The sequence below is a fragment of the Nipponia nippon genome, unplaced genomic scaffold (assembly GCF_047370975.1).
Source record: "Nipponia nippon isolate SJK-2023a ecotype South Korea unplaced genomic scaffold, ASM4737097v1 scaffold_6, whole genome shotgun sequence".
Classification (NCBI taxonomy): Eukaryota; Metazoa; Chordata; class Aves; order Pelecaniformes; family Threskiornithidae; genus Nipponia; species Nipponia nippon.
Genome location: NW_028262380.1, coordinates 6,079,656 through 6,102,873, shown reverse-complemented (window position 1 = coordinate 6,102,873; position 23,218 = coordinate 6,079,656). Strand labels below are relative to the sequence as shown.

The 23,218-nt window shown below is 37.9% G+C and overlaps 1 long non-coding RNA gene across 1 annotated transcript in view; it reads left to right on the top strand.

Annotated features, from left to right (window-relative positions):
• The first annotated feature begins 839 nt into the window (after positions 1–839).
• LOC148051329 (uncharacterized) overlaps positions 840–23,218 on the top strand; it is a 43,341-nt gene continuing 20,962 nt past the window's right edge. Inside the window, exon 1 of the long non-coding RNA XR_015700015.1 lies at positions 840–1,180. This is a non-coding gene — a long non-coding RNA (uncharacterized LOC148051329). The remainder of the gene's footprint in view (positions 1,181–23,218) is intronic.

Sequence of the window (23,218 nt, the reverse complement as noted above, 5' to 3'; positions counted from 1 at the left end):
TCCCATTCGCTTGATGATTTTAGACTTCAAAGGATATTAAATGAGCACCTGGTTAATATAAAGTGAAGAAGTCACTTCTAAGAGGCTCAGAGGCCTCTTAGAATCAGTGGCTGAAGAATGAAGCTGGGATAGACCTTCAGATGATATAATATATAGGTTATAACTTGTCACTTCAGAAAGCTCTGCTGCATACATGGACTTTTCAGCAAAAGACTTTCATTGCCTGTTTGATTTATTTGCACTTTTCCTATGGATTGTTCCAACACCTTTTCTCTTGCAGTCCAAATTTACTAACCAGAAGCTTGAAGCATTAGTAAACAGCTCCCACTTTTCTCCTTCAAAAATGAATGTCATTATTATATATTAGGCTACATGAGGTCCAAGGACGGTGTACGAGGTGGCATTCTAGTGAACGAGATTAAAAAAGCTTTCAGGGTTGGTCCTTCAAGTCTGTGGGCTCAGCCACAATGTGGAAAGTAGTATTCCTAACTAAAAGGAAAGTTGCAAGTAAAGTGGAAAAGCAGCTTCTAGGTTTAAGGACATGAATGAAAACGCTGAGTCGTTCAAATGGCAAGGGAAGTGCTGTGAAATCATTGACCGTGAGGAAAAGCAAGCTGTGCTTGCAGTCTCTCATGAGGGAAGCAGCGCATTGATCTTTCCAGGCTGGTATAGGAGAATCCATGTTACACTTCCACAGAAGACCAGGTGAAGCAATTAAAAGAAAGCATTTTACCACCTGGTCTCCTAAAGGAATTAAACTTAGATGAGCATGTTACACCCACATGGCTATAAGACTGCCCACCCAAACCACTTAGTAGTTTCTGAACTTGTTAGCTAACTGAAAACAAATCTGAGTCAATGGTAGTAATTTTAAAGACATTCTATTTCTGAAATTTTTCTAAAAATGGATGCCTGGGTTAGAGGAATGGGTTTCTATTAGCAACTCTACTGAAAGAAAAGGTATAATACATTACTACTCTTTGGACAGTGGAGAAGCCACGTTACAGAAACAACAGTTCTCCCTGAGAGAGCTTTGGACAGAAAGTTCACTTTGTCATACTTTTGAGAGTCCAGCCACAGAACTTTAACGTTTAGGAAAAAGGCTTTGTTAGTTGTGTTTCTCAGAACTGGTTTTCCCCTTCAGCTCTTTTTTGGCATGAGCTTCCTGCAGAGGTTACAGGTAAGTCTGTGAACTGAATTGTATTTTTTAATATTTTCACTTAGCTTTTATTTTGGAATATATCTTATCTGTTCCTGAGAGCTTTGTGTGAGGTAGAGTCCCTTAGAGGCCTTCTCTTGAGGATTGCCTTATTCACTAACCATAGGGGTGAAGTAGAACTGTCCTGAGTTGTTTGTGCATGCTGCAATTAACTTCTGACACTAATGAGAAAGAGACTAATACAATGTACGCTACATTAGTTTTTCTTGTTATGTTTCTTTTTGTATTGACTTACAAATGATGTGAGTACAAACTTGGTAAAAAGTGCTTTCAAACTAATACAAACTCACACAATTCATTATAATACTTCAGCTATAATGCGTTTGTCATATTAAATCAGCACAGCACAAAACCAATAAAAGTGTTACATGAAAACTAGGGTTTAATTTCTATGCAGCTGGTAGTCAGATGTACTTCATCTGGCAGAAACAAAGTGGAACTGACTGTTTCAAAGACTTGGCATTAGAACACAAAGTGTGGAATAGAAATCTGTGTAGAAGTCCTCATTTTAAGTCAATACTAATTCTCTTATCCCTGAGTCAAAAGCATTTTGATATTTAATATTGGAAACATTCATCTTGACAGCACAGATAGCTCATTCTTTCAGGCAAGCTTCTAAACAAGGTGCAGCATGTGATTGTAAGTGAAGAAGTGATGTGTGAAGGGTGCAATGTGTTCTGTGTATAAGGAAATAGAAACTTATCCTGCCTTATTGCTAAAAAAGAGAAACGTTGCTCTACATCTAGATTGAAAGGGGTAGAAATTATTTTTCTATTTAAAATAGTTCATATCTGAAGACATTTTTGTAAGACTGGGGTTCAGGAAAGAGGATAATTGTAGAAGTAATCATTTTTTCCACAGAAAAGGAGCCTCCAAAAGTTAGGTCTTTGGCTTAGATGACATTTTACTTTCTGGAAGTTTTAGGAGCCTTTGAAAAAATCTCAGCCTAAATACTGTTTTTCTTATATTCTTCTAGAAGAAGAGTGTGTCAAAGATTCATAGCTGTTAGGATCGAGTTATTATTCCTTCACAGTTATTTCACCTGGAGTGGGATAAAATAAACAGTAGTATTAAGCATTTTGCCAACAGCTAATGAAAAATCTATGTACTATCACAGAAATGGGACTTCAGAGGCCGTATATTGGTGGAATAAATTTCACTTGAAAGATTAAGAACAGGCTAGTGAGATAATAGTGTTTTCATCTTGTGGTTAGAGAGAGAAGAAAGTGTTAAATCTCCAGGGTTTGTCTATTCCTGTACTTACTGACTCATCTTGGACAAGTCACCTAAAATCCTTTTGTTAGGTTTACCAACTCCAAAGTTGCTGTAGGTGCATTTTGATGACTTGTAAAGCATTTCATATTTTCTGAAGGAAAATGTCACAAAAGTCTAAGCACACAGGATAAGTGTAAGTAAATTGAAATGCTGTCTAAAATGATGTAATGCAGAGATGCACAAAAGCTGTACTGGAGCAATTAACAGCATCTTTATTGGCACTGAAGAAGTTAATACATCTCATAGAAAAGGTGAGCTCGTGCAAAGGATAGAGCATGTGTTGAGACAGGAGCAAGAAAATTATGAGCTCTGAAAATGCTAAACTTGGTGGAGCAAAGTATAGAGTTAGTAACAAGCCTGCTCTGTAGGTGAAAGAAAATATCCATATTCTTGCAGTTTGGGGCATAAATAGTTCATGCTACACTGGCTGCTACAGGGCAATGACACCACTATGCTATTTCTATACCTGGGATAGTCTTTCTGCATTGATATGTTGTCCTGAGAAGATTAAATACAGGTTAATGTTAATATTCTATAGAAATAGCTCCACCAAACTAACAGGCTTCTTCAAAAACGTCTTTCAGGAAAGATAGCCTTATCTGCAGTTTTCAAAGTTGTGTGTTGAGGAAAAAAGTTGGTGGCCTTTAGAATGCTGGCAGTATGTGAAGATGAAGGAAATGGATGACAACAATGTACCTCAGAAAAAGGTTGGGTAATAACTGCTAAAATAGATGAGAATTGCTCTGTGTGCAGGAACCCAAAAGTAAGAAAATCACCTTCACTGAGTGAATGACCTTCACTGAGTGCAGAAGGAAAGGTACAGTCAGGTTGTCTGAAGATCCACCAAGACTCCAGAAACTACTCAGGCTCCCTCATGCTTTTTTTCCTTTTAATCCAAGTTTACATAGTTGAAGTGTTGAGCATCTCTCCACCTCCATCCAAACAGATATTACAAAGTCCTGCTGAGAACCTCAGAGCCAAGAATTAACTAAAGTTGATCACCAATTTTGTAGTGCTAGGGAGAATTACGTTTTAAGAGGTGGAACAGAGAAGGTGCAATATTGGAGAACTTGTAGAGTATTTGGAGTAGCTTAGCTTTCCCCTGCCTCCAGGTATGTTTCCTTATCTGTTACAGAAACCTCCAGTCGAAACAGATGTCTGTATGCACAGCTGTATTTCTATGTTGGCAGGAACTTAGCTATGTTCAAACAATTCCCTCAAATCTTTGGTGTTGTACAGAGCATGTGAACAATTTAATTCTCATCTAACAACACTGAATCAAGTTCATTCTCTGACCAAGTTAAGTGCTAGAATAATATTACAAAAATAACAAAACCATTCAGTCATTTTATGTTTTTAATTCATGGGCAGAAATATGTAATGAGTAGTGAACAACTAGATCTGACCAAAAATAATCAGTTTTAACATAAAGAAGCTTATTACTTCCCACATAGGTCTAGAAGATGGCAAGGACACATCATGGATGTTAAAAAATGAGGGGGGTATGAGTTGTTTTTTGTGTTATAGCTCTTGAAATCACCATAAGACTAAACTCTAACAGCTCATATGGAGTGAAAACAAGCTACCAGAATGAAATCGTACTGCCATTCACTATGCAAAGGCCACTCTGAAGGTCTATGAATCCCTATAATTCTGAGTTTTACCCATTGACTTTATAGATAGGGTAACAACGAAAAGGAGACTCTCAAAGATCTACCTGAGCCTAGATTTCTCTCCAGGCTAATGTTGTCCCAGAATGCTGGTTTCTATTTCTAACATTGCCCAAGGAATTTAGGTTACAGATTCAGTAGCAGTCACTTTTCTCTGTCCATCTCAAAAATTTAGTTTAATTTATACAAGTAGGAGGCACAATTAAATGCTTGTTTATCAATGGCTGTCTCAAGAACATCTCTGTTCTCTAGATTTTTCCCTCCTGAAAATGGGAGAAGGTGCCCAAATGTGATTGCTTAGGATTTATATATATTTGAGTGGAATATGCCTGAATGGGGTCAGTAGTAAGCCAAGCTGGAAGAGAACATAAAGTGGTCAAGTTTTTGAGTAGGATTAGCCCAAGAAAAAGGGAGACCAACAACTGACTAGTTACATATATGCATTGCACTGTTGTTCAGCATAGCTGTGTTAGCCAGTGCTTCAAGTTCAGTTGGGGTTGCAAAGCTTGCTGAAGCCATGTATAGCACTGTACTTTACTGTACAGTGTAGGTGTGCTCCCAGGTCCCTATCCCAGAATAGCCAGCTGTTGTAGAGTTGCAGTGATGACCTTATCAGGATCCACTGAACTATTATGTTCTGTTATGTTTATATGTCCATTCATTTTTTTGGTTTCCTGAGCACCTTCATTGTCCCCCCAGTGACTGTTCCAGTCCCCTCTTAGGCTCACCATTCCTTTTCCCTGGATTTTCTCTCATTTCTAGACTTGTGGCTATCTGGAGAGTAACAGGTAGAAATCAGAGTTGTCACTTGACGGTTGAGTCTTAGTGAACTGAAGTTCAGAGCATTTGCCCTAAGTTCTGGAGCACAGAAAGCCCACCCCAAACCACTGAGTGGAGTTATTGCTGGTCAGAGTCTGTTTTCTGCTGTGGTGAAATTATAATACCTCCCAGATCAGTGGGAATTTTTCCTGATTAAGAGTGGCCCAAAATTGGTAAAAATTATCTCCTGCTTAGGTAGCAGAATTGCCATTTAAATTTGTGTTGTTTTTTTTTTGTTGTTGTTGTTGAGGTTTGTTTGTTTGTTGATTGGTTTTTTTAATAACTGAAGAAACCAGATAGGCAGCTTGCAGTTAATGTGAGAGATGAGAGCTTAATTCTATAGTTGCCTCCTCATTTTTTTCAAAGAGCAACCTATAAAGCATGGTTGTGATGCAGCATATTGCAAAGTAAAACTTTTCTAACATAAATGGGGGACTTTTTACCTCTATAAAACAATCCGGAAACCTGAAGCAATATTGATTTCAATTGTGACACTAGAGCAAGCAAGACATAAGACAAATGTCATCTGAAGAAAGTAAATCAAATCAATTGCTTTCATTTTGCAAAGGTTGGTCAAGAGAGTTTTCTCTGATCTGCTTTTATTTACCTGCTAGTCTTGTGTCAGAAATACCTTTTAACTATGTTTTAAAATGATCCAGAAATACTGGCAGTGGAGGAGCCTGTCCAGTCTATGCAATTGGAAATGACTGGTCCCAGTACAGGGTAAAACCTCTCACATACAGTTAGTCAGTGAGGTACTTAACAAGCCCAGAAGAAATGCCTGTGCAAAATAGACATAGAAATATTAATAAAGGTTAAACAGAAAACTGGATTTGGTTGTAATAATATTGTGCATGTGTGTCTCAACAAGAACAAAACCTTTTGGCCCTGATAGTGCCCAACAGCACATAATGGTGGAAACGTATAAGAATAGAGTGAGTATATAAAATACTCCCCAGTATCTTCATATGCATTTGTGGTTCATAGCCTTCTTAGGTTGGATGTGGTGTCTGTGTAATGCTCGGTGTATTTCTTTCCTGTAAACATGATTGGTCTTTCCTTGAACCAACATAGCAACGATAACATCCGTAACTGTTGATGGGAAGTAGTTCCTGAGACACCATCTATTTAGTGTGAGGAGCTACTTCCTGTTGTATGTTCTGAGCTTGACACTAGCAGGGTTCTTTTGATGCCATCTGGTTCCTCTCTTGGAAGAGGGAGTGAACAAGTGACCATCTGCTGTGTTTGGTCAGATAAATTCCAGCGTAAAAAGTTATCTAATACAGATGTCAACACACTGAAAATGTCACCTGGTCTAATTCAGTTCTGTGATGGAGTACAAGACACGTAGGTAAGATACTCGGTTCATAGACACTAGAAGGAACAAGTGCCACAAATGCCTGTACAGAATGGCTCCACTCTGACATTTCAAATGAGGAAATATTATTTCCTCTACTTTACAGTATGAAGTAGCATTTTAGTTGATTTATGTTAGTTTTATCAATTGTTTAACAAGCACAATGGCCATCAGCAGTTTTGTTTTCCCCGGAAACCTGATTGCTTTAGAGAAACTACTGGTGGAAAACATCAGTTATGTGGAGTTTCAAGATCTGGCTTTGCTGTATCATTCAGTTCTCACTTAAGGCTACATTTTCAGCTCATCTCAAGTTTTAAAAAGATTGGTTTTCATGATGATGACTTGCTTCTGCTGGGCCTGGTGACATTCAGGTACAGAAATATTAGGACAAGCTGTACTTTTTGCATATGGAAAATATTTCTTTACTCCTTGCAGGTAAGTAGTACAAGGTACCTTATCTCATGTCAGAAAACAGAAATTTTGCACAGGACAGAACAGGCTCCTGTGTCAACAAGAGAAGCTCAGATTTAAGTTTATTTGATGGATTTCTCTGAGTCACAGTATCTTAATATGCAGATGATGGCTTATTGCAAATACCTGTGTGTACTGGTTCTTTGCTCTTCCTTGAAGATTTTGTAGTAGCACATCATTCTTGCCTAAATTTGTTAATATGTCATTAAAGGAGAGAATAGGATCAAAAATATTAAGATTAAATTCAAGGGTGGATAAATAATTTAGCACAAATGAATTACCAAACGTAGAGTCATCTTGTTATTCTTGTACGATGTTAAATCAGTGTCTCAAATCTGTTTGCTACTTAAGTTTGCTAGTTTTTCAGTGAGTACGCACTTGCTTCTCCCTCTCCTGTTCTTTGCCTCTTCCTATCCCCTGTATTCATAAAGCCTGTGTTTTCCAAGGAGCATTTTATGTGTGATACTGCATATGTAAGCAGGTTTTCTTAAGTGTATTTGGCCAGGTAAGTTTTATAGTGCAGACATTAATCAAGAGATGAATAAAAGTTATGATTTTCATGTCCTGAAAATCTGGCACACTATACATTTCCATCCTTTGCAAATCAAGACCATTAAATTATTTTAAATAATATTCTCAGTAATAGAAAAAAACAATGTATAGGCATCCAAAATCACTGACTTTTTTTTTTTTTTTTTTTTTTAAATCTGAGATAACATATCAGTACTTTCTTTAGGACCATTAGCTTCTGTGATGTGTGGCATTTTTTTTTGCTTAGGACTTAATTTTTCTGTGCTCTGAAGACTAAACAGATTTGTAATTGCTGATATTTAAGGGGAAATTAACTTTTTTCACACTGTACTTAATGGTGGTTTACATTGCAACCACTTACAGATGTATCTTTTAATTGTCATTAACAGCTGTCAGTGTTCCATGTAAGTGAAATCAGGTAGAAAACAGCATTGCTGCAGCTTTCTCAGTGTGAAGGTTACACAATTAAAGGAGCATTAATATATACCCTGGTAGCAGGAAAGGAAATTGAGATGCCTCCTTGCTGTGCATGGATCCCCTCTATCTCAATTGCTACATGACCAACCTCCTTTTGAGCTAAATGCTCCTTCTGCAGTAATGAACAAGGTTGTAACTTGCTAAAGATCAGACAGAGAAGGGACTTATCCTGCTGTTACTTGATCTTTTTACCTGGGTTGTCTTTTTTAATGTTGCTGAGATTTTTGTAATGAATCATCTTTCAAAAGTCTCAAAGGTACTAAATAGGCTGTTGTCCTCATATTTTTTTTCTTGTGATATAAATTAAGGAAAAATACTTTTTCTTGTGGGGCAATTATTGCAAAAGACAGTGATATCTGAAGGCTACCCAATTCTGGCTTTTTCTGAAACATAACAAGATCAGTTATAGGTTTTGCTTTCTATCCTGATTACAGGGCTCTATGCATCTATTAACATACTTTGGTGCTGTTCACATATAACATAAGTGTTTTATAACACTTGTCTATCATGGATGTTGCTGTTTTACTTTATTAGATACATGTTTGGAAGGTGTAAAGAAAATGTTTCATTTTGGGGAGATTGTATTGACCTAAGGGCAGATGACTTCGTTCATTCTTTTTTAGTATGATTGTGGTGGCTTGTTAGTAACTTCTAGGCTTTCATTAAAACTACCTGCAGTGTTTCCTTGACTGTGCTGTCTTTGAGGCCAAACTGCTTTTTCCCCTGATTAGCTCTGACTGCAAAGGGAAATCCTTGTGGCTGGTTTCAATAAAATACTTTTGGCTGATCTTAAATTTTCACTGAGTGAACAGACTATAACAAAAACTTCTTGGTTACCCATAGCTAATATTAAACCCCTTAAAAAAGTATCAGGTCGAAAGAGCCCAATTCCTTTAGACGTCTTGTGTAGATCCAATGATCATTATTGACCTTAATACAGAGTGGCCTTTTTGATAGGTTTTTGAAGTAGAAATTGAACATAGTATGGGAAAAAAAAATAATTAAAAAAAAAAAAAATCACTTCTGAGGATACTTTGATTGTATTTCCTAAATACAACTGTTATTTTAATTTACACAGTGGGACGTCTCTGACGTGTAAGTGTCATGGAAGGTTACCAGTACTAGCTAAGTTGCCGTGAGCTGGACTGATGTATTTTTTTTAACTGGAAGCCAAGGCAGGATTCAGTTTTGAGATAAGATGTGCATGCAAACATGTATGATTACCGGTTTGTCTGATGATTGCTACATATATATATGTTTATGATGACTGCTGTGTTTTCTTCAGCAGTGGGAACTTCTTGGGGGGATGTTTTTTGAGCTTTAGATCAGTGCAGAATGATTGACAATACATAAGCCTGTAAGGTATGGACTGCTGCTGTCCAGACATTTGTAGAAAAGCCTCAGAACTTCAGTTTTCTGGACCAGCTTCCATGGTTTTTATGGCATAGAATCATAGAATCGTTAAGGTTGGAAAAGACCCTTAAGATCATAGAGTCCAACCGTTCACCTAGCACTGCCAAGTCCATCACTATACCATGTCCTCGAGCACCACGTCTATCCATCCTTTAAATACCTAATGTCCTACCTATGTCTCTTTTCTTTGTTAGCACTGTCTCTTTGACCTCTTATTTCAGCACAAACTCTGACCCTCAAGTTTATGGGAGCTGTGTTAGCAACAATCAAAACATAATTGCCCTGTTTGAAGAACTAGAAAGTGCTTTTAAGAGTGGGATTTGAGGTTGCATCCTTTAATGTCTAAGAGGTGTCATTATCATTGACTTCAGCAGAAAAATAAACACACTGCGTGTCCATGGCACCATAGGAACTTCCTTTTCCCAAATAGCATTTTTCTGCTTCCCGGTCTCCTTTCAGCTCACCTTCAAGCTCATCTCTGCCTCTGCTTTCACTTACCCTTTCTCTTTTGCGCCTGTAAACCTCTGTACACTCTGCTATACCGTGCTGCTAGTGCCATAGAGCATCAGTTGCAGTTGGAATGGTCGAAATAGGCCAGTATTTGATTCTGTGCATTTCCAATATTGCACTACTGGTATGTTGACACTCTTCAGACATGATTACAGCAAGGTTTAATTGTTAGAGTGAGATTTCTTTACCTTCAGACTAAGACTCTTTAAGTTTCTATTTTGACAACCAGTTACAGTAATACCAGTCTGAGTGGCCAGTTTCTTCATGCTCAAAGGTCTTTAGTGTTGCCAGTCTGTTTTGGAGAATCACAGCTGCAGTCAAGCCTGTAAGGTTTCTGTCTATTATAAAAAAATATAGCTGACGATAATCTGAACACAACCAGGCATACAAGAGCCCTGCTCTGCCAGCTTGGCGTACAAGTCAATGTTTCTAGGACCCAGGCAAAACTACATGCTGAGTAGATGCTGCCAACTTCCTTCTCATATCGTTAGAAATGTTGGGGGAAAACAAAAAGAACAAACCTAAGCAGAAAGGGAAATGAATAATAACCTTCCAACAAATAAGATATCTGCTGTTTATCCAGAGTTAATGTTTCACCTGTATAATTATAATGTAAATAATATACATTATATATGTAATACTAACATTCACCAAAGATGAAGGTCCTGAGATACATCGAGAACTTCTCAGCTGGTTTTAATGTAATTACAAAAAGAAACAAATGGTATTCATAACAGACCAGAACACCACCACAGAGCCTCATGAATTATTCATTATAATCTCCAAGATGATGCGTTGTCTTCAATTTTTCTTTCATTCTCTCCCATTTCGGTGATGAAGCTTCTAGAGAGAGAGTCATTATTTAAATTATTAAGGAAGAAAAAATACAAATCCTTATCTTCATTTTTTTTTAAAAAATGCTCCATTTAGGAAGTAAGTAAGTAACTAAAAGCAGTTTTGCCAGTCTGCATTTCTCCTCTATGTCATATAGAATTAGGGGGTTTTGTCACATTTATTTCTCCAGAAACAAAGTCTATGTTATTACTTTCTGACTTTGTATGATGTTTGAAGGTTGTAGTTTTTCAAAGGCTAGTTCCTCACCTAACTTAGCCCAGCAACTCAAGTCTGGCTAGTACAAATATGGGCTGTAAAATTAGTATGAGAAAGTAATGAAAGACTGAGAAATGTGTTACTCTTTAACCTTAACACAGTGTCTGTGACTGGCTGATGGTACCAGTGACTGAAAACAGTTGATTCTTAGAAAGTAGCCCAAAAAAAAAATTAAAAAAAATTAAGGTAATAAATGGTTGGGCTCTTCAGACTCTCCCAAACAATGACTGCAAATTACTATTGATTAGTTTAAAATAGAAGCACATTATTACTATCTAAGAAGGAAAATAAGACTGAATACCTGGCACTCCCCCCAAGCAGGCAAGTAGATAAGGACAATAGAACCAGTTCTTAACATTACAAATATTTAAATAGTATATTTGAAAGGAACACCTGACGGTTTTATGTACATCAATAAGGACTAAATACAGACATAAATATTGCAAGATAATGTCTCCTATTCAGAGTTCCTTACTATTCTTGTTTTAACCACAGACCACATCAGGGTTAGAGTATTATTACTGTAATGAATAGCAACCAGATGTAAAATGTTATTTTTAGTCTTTTTACTACTCCTAATCCATTAACTGAGCCTTGAAAGCACAAGGGCAAGGCATTAGCCAATGTAGTATTAGTTCCCATTTTTGACAGGGAGAAACTGAAGGATAAATCCTTTATTTGAGCAGAACTAAGAATAAGATTTCATCTATGCTTGGATTTTCCCTACTGATTTCAATGACAGAAGTGTTAGGCTATTTGTAAGAGTTTTCAGGCTTCCTACTCTAGGTGTATATTATTCACAGCTGTAGCTGAAGAATGTGTCAGGGACAAATTTAGAATTTCCTGATTAGCTCCCTCCTTTACACATTTTTCCTTTGTCTGAAAGTGTTTTCAGCCATGCTATAGGCCATACATAATTCAATGTGTAACTTCCACATTAAACCAACTCCTTCATTCCTTGGTTCTTTTGAGACAGTTCTGTTCCTGAGCCAAATGGGATGGATTGTTTAGAGGATTTATTTTTTTAACATTTCATTCCTTTGATCTGAAAGTGGAAATAGCTGTTTGTTTATGCAAACACAAAATAAATTCCATTAATTAACACTTGAAAGTCTTAAGACACTTTTGTTTGTTCTGTACGTTCATTAACGTAGTAGTATAAATAAAGCATGTAGAAGCAGCAGAATTACCACAGTAAGACCTTTCAGTAACCTCAACGCTAGAAACACATTTTGCAACATGGGAGTTCAGTATTTGCTTTTTTTCTTTGTTGTTCTCCCTGATTTTAATTTTTCTCTGCGATTTGGATAAGGGTTCAACGATTAAATCCCGGCAAAAGCTATGGTGGTTCTCAAACTGCTACGCTGAGCTACTGTGAGCTGGTTTAGAAGTCTTGGGTCCTGGGCAACCCCATACTCCATGACTTTTGTATCATCCTGTTGATTTTATCTTCCTAAGGTGGTAAAGAAGCTATTATCACCACTTCTCTTACACTTATTAAAGCATCTCTTCTTGCCTGCTCCATCCAATGCCTGGGCAGCAGCACTGAGAGGGTTTAGACATGGTTACCTCTGCTCATTTAAAGCATTTCCGTCCAATGATCCCAGCTGTGGCTCTGCTGTTGCTCATTATTCATGAAGCCTGGACAAAGACATGAAGATGCTCACTAATGAACCACAGGCAGAATGATTTGTGACCCCTTTATTCCATGAGTTGTTCACAAGATGATTTACAGAGTTGGATTCTACTCAGCCTGACTAAAGGTGGGGAGGTGCAGGCTTACTTATTGAAGGCAATACTAAATAAAGGCTGCCAAAGGAGTGTGTGAACCAGGCTATTAGTGTGTAGCCACACAAGGGATAGAATTGCAATTAATTCCTTGCGACCTGTCTGCTGTCAGGGAATAGTAATTAATGATCTGGACTGTCTGTAAAATCTTTCCCCCAGGATATCTCAAGCTATCCTGAGCTGAGCCTAGACCATTCACAAGGTTACCCCTTGTTCTTGCAGATTGCAGATGCACATCTATATAAGGAAGGAGCCCTAACTTCATCAATGTGTACAGTTTGCTCAGGTGACAGTCTAGTTGTTTGTTGTAGTTGGTTTATTCTTAGACACTGAAGGACTTTTGAAGCCAGGTGAAAGATCTGTGTTTGCTACTGTTTGTGTGTATGATTTTCACCTTGAAGGGCAATCAGTTATGCATGCCTTGTGTTTATTCAGTTCAAGAGTCTCCTTTTCGTAATGGGTCAGGTTGACTTTGTTGATTTGACTGCATCTTCTTGTAGGTATGTTCTTTCCACCCACTGGACAACACTTTTATGACTAGTAGTTAATGTAGCATCAGTACAGCCAGCACTCTAATGTATTAATAAAAATGGCAGTGACATCAGCAAAGAATGCTTTAAGGGTAAATGGGTCTTGTAATTTGTTCAAAGGCTTTCTGCTAATGTTTTGCTTTGATAACACATACATTGAAGGGCTTTAAAAGAGGAGAGAAACAGGAAGAGAAAAGTATTTTAAAAGGAAGGAGAAGTTTTACAGTACATTAGTAGAAACGGAAATTGTTTTTACTGTTCTCATCCTGTACTAACAGTGCAGAACAGCAGCAGTGTCCTGGAGGAGGAGCTATGTGTGCACCAGAGGTACTTGCATGATGTATGAAATCTGCAAAGTCTGGGCAAACCTGTGGTAACTTAAAACCACATGAAAACTCATGGACTTTGGAGACAGGTAGCAAGAAGGAAAATGCAATCAGATACGAACCCCGTGATTTCTGCCATGTGTTCTTAACATGAGATCACATGGGCTAAGCTACTCAATAGGGAGACAAATTGCGGCTGAACTCTGTGTGAAGGATCATGAAGGCACAAGAAATTGTGTGGTGTGGGGTTTTTTTGTTTATTCCATGCTTACTGCTTTGGTAGTGTGGACCCTAGGCCATAATATTTCCTCCACTGACAGAGGCGCCAATGCCTGACACCTTTGAAATGAATTTGCACCCGGTTCGAGGTCAGAGGTGTCATTGTTGTGCAGGTATAAGACGTAGCCTGGCTTTTTAAAGGCCTGAGTGGAAAAATTGCATAATGCTAGTTCTCCTCCTTCCATTTAACAATTAGAAGTCATTTATGAATGTGGAGATGCTGGTTTGTATATTTATGTTAATGACAAGCAAACCCATCACTACTGCTTAAAAGAAAGGGCCACAATATCAGTCTAGAATTAGTAAGGTGAGTTTTAATACAATTCTGAGTGTAATTTAGACCCTAGATTCATTGCTACAAGCTGCTGGTATTGTAGAAAGAACTTTTTTCTTTTTTTTTTTTTTCCTTTTGGCAAACTTTGTAAGTTCCAACACCTTAGGTCTTACAAAACATAGTTGTAAAAGCTGGCTGAGAGATAGCAAACACAAAACTTGGTATTATACCAAGCAGCACTGTTTTGACAATGCTGTGCTTGCAATTAAGCCTACAAATGCTGCTGCCTGCTGACTTTTGTGCTCTGAAGCATGTGTTGTATGGGATCTACTGCTACCAGAGTTCAACCGCATGTTTACTATTTATTTTTAACCTGCAATATCCTTTTCAAAAGTCTTATCTCAATCTTCTTTTCTAGTTTTAATAGTAAATATCAAATCATGAGATACTTGTAATCTGCTGATGTCAGTCATTGGTGACAATATGAAGTAGTGGGTTTAATTTGGGAGTTTGCATATTATGTAAGAATGACTATACAAGTCAGATAGAAGGCCCATCTAATCCAGCAACCCTAACAGTGGCCCTAAGGTGATACCTACAGAAAGGCAAGAATAGTCTATGAGAAGTCATAAAAGTCTTCCAACCTTGAATATTTTTGTTTAATTTGCCACTTCATTTTTGTATCGTTGAAGAATCCTAGCTTATTCTTTACAAATCTTAATTCCTGGGATGAAAACCACTTCAGACCTGTGATCTTACTACTTATCCTTCTCTGAGCTGCTTACAGTTCTGTTGTATGCGTCCCAAGGTGAGGACATCAGAGCAGTATAAAGTTTCCAGGTTGTACATGAAACAGAACCACCCCTCCTCTCCATGTCCCCTCTCCTCCCTTCATTAGACTTGATTTCTTAAGTTCTGCTAAGCACTCAGCTGATGCTTGCAAAGAAAGCTAAGATATTTTTGTAAAGCCAAGTCTGTTTTTCCTCCATGAACGTCGCTTTGCTTTTATCTGCATTGGGTTTCACCTGCCATTGAGTTACTTTGCCTTATAAAGCTCTTTTGGAATTCCCTATATCTGCCCCCATCCTTACTATGTTAAATAACTCTGATTAGCAAACTTTAGCATTTACTTAACTACTTTTCCGTGTTCTTTACAAATAAACTAAATAGCACTTGTCTAAAGCAGACCCTATAGAAGTCCACCTGAGACCTACCTCTTACAGGAACTGACCACTTACTCTTACATGCTGTGTTTGTCTTTTATCCAATTATTTATTCACACCAGGACCTTTTGTCTTAGTCCTGGTTGCTTTGTTTCCTTAAAAGCATTTGGTAAGAGACTTTCTCAAAAGACCTTTTGAAATCCAAAAAGACTGTATCAACCAGATTTTTTGTTATATGCAAATTTGTTGACCCCATTTAGGAAACTCCAAAAGGTTTGTAAGGCAGAAGTTCAATTTGCAGCTGCCACAGTTACTGTTCCAAAGTGGATCACATTTATCCAAATGTCCACTTGACCTATTCCTTACTACAGTTTCCACTAATTTGGCCTGTTCCTTCAGTGAACCTTAAACTTTTTCAGATTTATTTTTAATTGATGTCACTTTTGCTATTTTCTAGTCCTCAAGTAAAAAGCAAGACATTACGCACCAGTAATGTCTGTAGCAAAACACCTTGTTCATCCTTGAGTTTTCTTGGCGAATAGCTACAATTTTTTGTGATGTTTCGTGATGGTTACCACTAGCAATTTTTGAGATTTGTTACCATTCACTTTGCCAATCTATCCATTATGTGTTTTGAAGTCACTTCAATTTCAGAAAGTGTGAGAATATCAAAATTTTTCCACTTTTTTTCTGCAGTGAATACTAATAAAAATAATTACTTTAGTTTCTCTGCAGTACTCTTGTCCTCTCCTGAATTTTACATTTATAGTCCGACCATCATTTGATGCTGTGGGCTTTCTGGCAGTACTGCTGTTTCTGATGTATTTGAAGACATACTGTGTTTCTTTTTTTGACTCCTTTCACTTGTTTCTCCAGTTCTTTTTGGGGGGCCTCCATTATTGTATTTTCACATTTAATCTGCCAGAATTCGACTGGTTTTCATGTCTTCCTTTGGATAAAACTTCTGCTTTTGACAGATGTCTTCTCATGTATAATAACCTTTTTTGCTTTTTTTTTTTTTTTTTTTTTTTCTAGGCCAGGTTAATTTTCTTTTGTCCTTTCTCAACCCTGTCTTCAGGCCCGATGCCTACTGGCTCTGTCTCGTATCACCTGTAAGGTTTTCATTCTTTTATACAGCCTAAGTTACTTTTGAAGGGCTTTCTCTTTCTTTCTGTAGCTCCTGTTGTTGAAGGTGAATGTAAGTCCTGCAGATTTGTTGTATTTTACTCCCCTGGGAGTATGTTACTGTAACGAAGTACTTTCCTGAGACCAAAGTATGGTATAGTTGCTTCAGTGGAATACTTTAGCATGAGATCCTGTACAACCAACAGGTTGCATCTTCTCTTTTGTGTTCCCTAACCATCTGACCTGTGTTAGTCATTGATTGCTGATGTTATATCCTGATATGGTCTTTCCCCTGTCTGAAGACAGGTCATTAAAATTTCAGTTCCTGCTGCATTTCCAGCTCTCATTTTCTGTGTGATTTCTCACATAACATATTTCATTAAGTGCTATCATCCTGGCTGGATGTTTGCTTGTGTAGGACATGCTGGTTTACATTGAAGGTTGCTTTACCACGTGGCTTTATTCCCTCCGCCCAACCCTGGCAAAGTCTGCTTGCTTTCTTATGAATTTTGTAGCCTGGCATTACAATGTCTTTCTGCTACCAAATTTCCAGCATGCTTAGGATATTGAAATTATTTAAGGCAAAAATTTAAATGAAAATAAATGTGACTCCTTAGCAACTCACTCTCTCTTATTTCTTAGTCTTCTAGCATTTATTTAGGAACAGGTGCCCTGTGAGTTTGATTCCCTTCTTGCCACCCGAGTGAGATGTCACTCTGTTTTACATATCTTATGTGACATATCCTTCATTTGGAAATATAGAATTTCCACGTTTTCATCCATTATTGTGTTGTCATCACAAATGTGTGTTCTCTGGCACCTACTTGCTTCCCCCACAGTTCACTCTAACAGGTCATGCAGACCTCCTTAAATGGCAACAGTTAGCTTCCTGCGGTTCTGGTGAAGTCTGTCAGGCTTGCAGAGGTTCTCCTTATTCTAGAGGATGTATGCTCAATTCCAAAATGGTGTGATCCATCCCAAGATCAAAACCCCAGCTGTTGATATGGTTGATGGTAGATTTTGCAGCCATAGTGACCTACATGATCTTTCTGCCTTGGATTCAGAGCATACATGTTTTCAGAAGGATATTCTAGAGGTAAGAGAAAATATGTCCACCTTCCGCTGGAGAGGAGCCCTAGTGTGATCATTTTCTCTCTGCTGGCCTTTCAGCCTTGCTCCTACTATATTATAATCCTGGCATAATTCTTCTGAACTTCTATGCCTCTTCTTTTCTTTTGGAGCAGGATGGGTTTCATTTGGTTGGAGGTAAAACTACTCAGTGGGGCCCTTCAAGTGGTTGCTCCTATGCTTGCCTGTCCCTTCAGCTTAATCCAGTTTAGCCATTTTAGACACCAGTGGGAAACACAAGCAGTTTGCACCATGAGCTTGCATGTACTACTCTTGTAAAGAGCCTATTCGTACATTGTCCATTCCATATAGTAAACTGGGTAACCCCCTCTCTTCTAGCTTGATTCCTGTCTTCGTTTCTTCATTTTGAATAGATGATGGGTATAGCCCATATTGGCCACTGCATCTAGCTAATCCATCCAAGCTACTCATCTGTTGATGTCCTCAAGCACAAAGGCTGGTGAACCTGCTGACTTTCTTTCATCTGTTGCTGAATTCCATGAGCAGCCAAAGTTAGAAGAATCTTTGTAGCCACAAGGAGAGAAAAGCCCTGGGATACACTGAGGAGGGTGTGGGATCTCTGTCAATGGAGATTTGATAGAAGGTTAAAGATAATCTCCCAGCAGTGGTTAGTTCTCCTGTGAGACAGGAAGACAGGCTGAAGTTAACTTCTAAGTTCATATGCTGTTGGATCTGTAAAGGCTCAGATAATTTCTGAAAAGAAGCTATTTCTCCCTTGTAAAGCAGCTATTCATTTCGATATCTCAAAACCTTTCAAGCAGAAAGAATATTTTCCTCCTTTGTGAGTAGGCAATGGTGTATGGTCAACTGGAGAACATAGCACTTAACTCTAAATTAATTTGGGGTACTGATGGTGATGGAAAACTATATAGCAGTAAGATGTAAGTAAGGAAGAAATTATTAAGCTATTGTAAAGATAAGCTGTAGAACTTCTTACCAGAAAATGTGAATACTCAGGTTTACAAATGTTCAAGGGGAAACTAGACAAATTAGTTAAAGGGAAATCCGTTGAGAATTATTACATACATAAAATACATCCCGGGCTTTGACCTATAAATATTTGCAGGATGAGATAGTAACAGTGATGGGGGGCAACATCATATATGCTTGTCATGTGTATATATATTTTTTTCCCCAGTGACCAACAGCAAAAGCCTATTTGAGACAAGTTACTGGGCTAGATGGGCCTTTCACCTGAACATTCACTGTCATATGCTGGCGAGACACCAGAGAAAAAAAATGGAATTAGAGGGCATGCAAAAGTATTGATAAGAGTAATCCTCTTGTTAGACTTTCTTACGCCTTAGTTACTTAAATTGCATAGCCCCCAGCTACCGTAAATCACCTTGATATGCAATGGCAGGTCAATTATCTATTTTTCAGCACTGTTATTAAAGATTTTTCAGAGTAAGGACTAAGTTTTTTTTTTTTTTTTTTCTTTTCATCATATGCTTTTCCAGGTTTATGTATCGGATTGGCTATAGAGCGTCCTGGCTTTCCTTCTGAAAAGGTGTAAATGGGACTATTGACAACTCTAAAGGCAGGGTGTGAGATGGCTGGGAACACTTTAGTCTCAGAAAGGTTACTATTGCTGTGCTAAGAATAGTCAGTGAACTGAGGAAACGTGTTCTTTTGGGATTTCAGTCTGCCTGCCCAATCCTGCACACCTGTAGAAATGTTCTGATCATTTTATACGCACTGCTTTATAAATGTGTTATAAAAAGACATCGGTGATTTTGGCAGATGCTGTTTGGAAAAGAACAATGCAAATGAAATTACAGAGAGTTTCACAATTGCCATATTGTGTGAAGTACTTTTCTGGATGCTTCTCTTTGGATATTCCTTTGTGTTTATGGGAGGGGATTTATATCATGTTAATTTCCTTCCAAACACAGCTTGGGACAGAAACAGGTTAAAAGCAAAGTATAAAGTAGGAAAATAGCTTGAACAGCAAAGAAAAACAAAAAAGCAATGCCAAACTGGTGCCTAGAGTTAGTCCCAGGGGTGTCTGTGCTTGGCTGTGTGCTTAACTTGCAAGCTCTGCCAAAGCATAAGTTGCCAAAACTCAGATAAAACTCCATTGAAAGTCTGTGGCTCAAATGATTTATTCTACTGAAGTTTCCTCACTCATTGTTATTTAACGATTCTGAGTTTAGTTTTTGGAAAAGATGGAGCAGAAAGAATTAGGAACTTGGTTCCTTTCTGGATGGAAATGCGATGCCAGTTTGTGTATGCACATGGCTAGAGTATTAATAAATTCTCTGTGCCCATCTATATTCTTTTACATTGGTAAGCACTGAGATTTGCAGTTGGTTCCCAGGTCACTTTTGCAATTTGATACAGTTTTCAGTCATGCTCCAGTGTCTGCCTTTGAAAACAAACAAGCAAATACCCACAAAAAAACAAAGACACAGCTTCCCCCCCCCCCCCCCCCCCCCAAAAAACAAAACCCTTCATCCCCATGCCTCCCAGCTTCCCTCAAAGATATCCTTGACTAGACTAAGCAGGATTAAAAAGAGAAGGAGCATCACAGGAGGTTGGTGCTGCTCCTCAGGTACCTATTAATGTACTGAAGAACAGCCTTTCTGTTCCAGTTCTGGTGATCATACCTGACAGAAACACATCCAGAGTTGTGAAACGCCTCCCTTTCTTCCCCCTCCTCTTATTGATTCTCCTGTGAATAGAAAAGTTTGCTTTTTGAAACAGCAGTTAAGACTAGTCTCTCCCAAATTTTTAAAGTATGTGTTTAGCATTGATAACTTAGAAACTTGATCTCTGATCTGAAAATTTATTTATGCTGTAAATACACAGAGTGGAAGTTTCACGAGGCTGTATTTCATCTTCAAAAGGATGTAGGGACAGAGAAACAACAATAGTCAGACTGCATTGTGTTATACTGTAACCATTTGTTCAGTGGCAAATACAGTTTTAGTGAAGAGAAGTTTTTCACCCATTCTCAAACCCAGTGGTAACTTAAAATTCGTACATCTTGCGAGGGTCTGAATTATTCAGCTGAGATTTTAAACACCAGTATCAGAACAACACAAAAACCAGAATTCATGATACAGCTATACATTACCAAAGGTAGAACAGGCATTCATAATTGTATAATACCCAGCATACAACTGTGCTTGGTCCCATGGTGGTGGATGGTGTGGTAAGCATGTGCAGTAAGATTCCTTGTCTCAAAGAACTGTAACTCTACATAAAGAAAATGGATAAGGTAAGGTTATCCTATATTACTGATGCAAAACAAAAGCTCAGAGAAGCTGACTCCCAGGTACACAAGTGTTGATTAGTAAGTCCAAAAATTGAGTTTCTGAAAATGTTAGGTATTTAATTCCTGTTGAAACCTTGGGTATCCTCTGCCTAAATTCTGGCAAAGATTCACATGTAAGTAAGAGAGACTAATAACTTCGTCTGTCAAAAGAAACTTAGGAACATTGTTCCTAAGAACACCCTCCAAACCCCTTGTATTGTCTGTGTAGTTTGGATTCAGAACCTTAAAACATATTTAGGTCCTTGTTTCTTCTGATTCCAGGTGGATTTAGGAACTTAAATGTCTTTCAAAGAGTTTTACAAATCTGTGTTCAACTAACATGTCCAAAGGTGGATTAGGTACAAGAATCCACCTCAGGTTTTTGGAATCTCGGTGCAATTGAAATCATCATAAAGTTATTGTTCACAAAGCAAAAATAAAATTAAAGGTAGGGTAACATCCAAATGCATCATTTTAAGCGTGGATCTAGCTCTTCTCCCTGAGAAGAGCATCCACTCATAAGGATGCTTTATAATAGCTAATTTTCCCAGCACAGGTGAGAGATGCTGTGAGTGAAGTGGAGGGGATGTCTGTTAGGAAGGGGCCTATCAGGATGAGATAAAGCCTACAGATTAAAGCCACTTCTGTATGGAGTTACAAAGATATGACAAGAGGTAACATGGACAGGAGCTGGATAGGAACATATTTAAAAGTAAGTAGTGTGAAAGCACAGAAAAAAATTTACTTCTCAACAGTGGATATTTCTGACCCAATGAGAAAGCAAATAGCTCTTCTACTATGGCTTTCCTGAGAAATGTGCTCCCAAACTCCCTGCTTTATTTGGTAAACTGAGGAAGACTGAGTAGTTTAACAGTTTAGCGTTTTGACAAGAATCTGTACTGAGGGTTTGAAATCCTAATGGATTTTCAGAACTGTTTGTCCTTGGTGCTTTGGTTGATTATCTGACAACACTTAAACTATTATTTTTATGATGGGTATAAGGGTGGCAACATGAGTTTACATCATTTTCCTTATGAACTTGGGGTAGAATGAACCCTGTGGTAGCAATAACCCATCAATGGGAATACTGGCTGGTTTTACTGTGATATTCATTAAATTAGTTTAGAAGGCTACACTGTATCTATTATCTGGACAGAAGAAATAAACAGAAGAAAGAAAAACATAAATAAAAATAAATAAAGGCTTGGGATTGCTGTGATATTCCCTGTGTTGGTCACGTTTGTAGCATGATCTGGAAACTTACAGATTTTCAGTATTGTTAAACTAACTAAAAGAGGTATAGGTGCTTGTGTGTGAAAAAGAAAGTGGGCAGCAAGCAAACAAAACATTGAGAATGATTTTTTTTTTTTTTAAAACATATACGCTAAATTCTAGGTTTATTGGTGTTCTTTGGCTTGTGATTTATTTGAAGTTAGTACCATCTTTTTTTTTTTTCTTTTTTTTTCTTCTTTCCTCTTCTGTGGGATGTGGCAGCAATCTAGCAGTGGATTAGCCTAGAACATAGACGGGAGGTCCTCTAAGTAAAAGGTGGCTGAGAGCATCTGCAGGCTTTATGTTGGACTCGCCTGAAACTTCTCAACGTTCCTTTTCATTGCTGGAGCATCAAATGATGTCAAGCACATCTCTCTGTCCAGTTTTATTCTATCTAATGAGATTCTGCTGACGTAACAAGGTTCATAAGGGTTAAGCATGTATAAGAAAGAGGCCTTTCTAGATACAGTCAGATCGTCTAATCTATTTAGTGTCTTTTGTATCATACAAGAGTTTTACCTGGCTGTGAGCAGGTAGTATGGGAACCAGATGCAAACTCATCAAAATCCTTCTGGATGCATTACAGGTTAGGAATCTGTAGTGCTCACTTCTTTTCCTGACTCTACCGCTTTTCTGCTGAATCCATTTGAACCAGGTTCTTTCCTCTGTTTCCCCTCAAATATTTTCTGCTTTTATGAAGTGACAACTTTATGGATAAGCAAAGTAAGCATCTACCTCTGCTACCAAAAATTTAGGAATAGCAGTGGAACCAATCCAGAAATGCAAATCATTCATTAGCATTCCTTTCCTTTTAAAATCTGGCAAAGGGATGAATCTGGTTCTTCTAGGATATCACTGGGGAGCAAAAAGAGTTTTGGCCTCTTCCACACTACCCAATAATGGCGTATATGTCTGCTATTTAGATTATAAATACTGTGTAATCAAGTCTTCTTTGTTTGAACAGTTGTGCAGTGTCTAAGCACAACAAGGTATTGATCTCAGCAGGGGGTGCAATGCAAATAGTAACAGTATTAAATAAACAGTCTGAAAAACTTGATGCAGGAACACAAATGCTACTATTTATTTGAGAACAATACTCCAAATTCAGATTCTTCTAACATCTATATGAACTTATAAATACCTAATTTACATGTAAATAGCCCTACAAAAGACTGCAAGGAGTTGATCTCTGAGGATATTA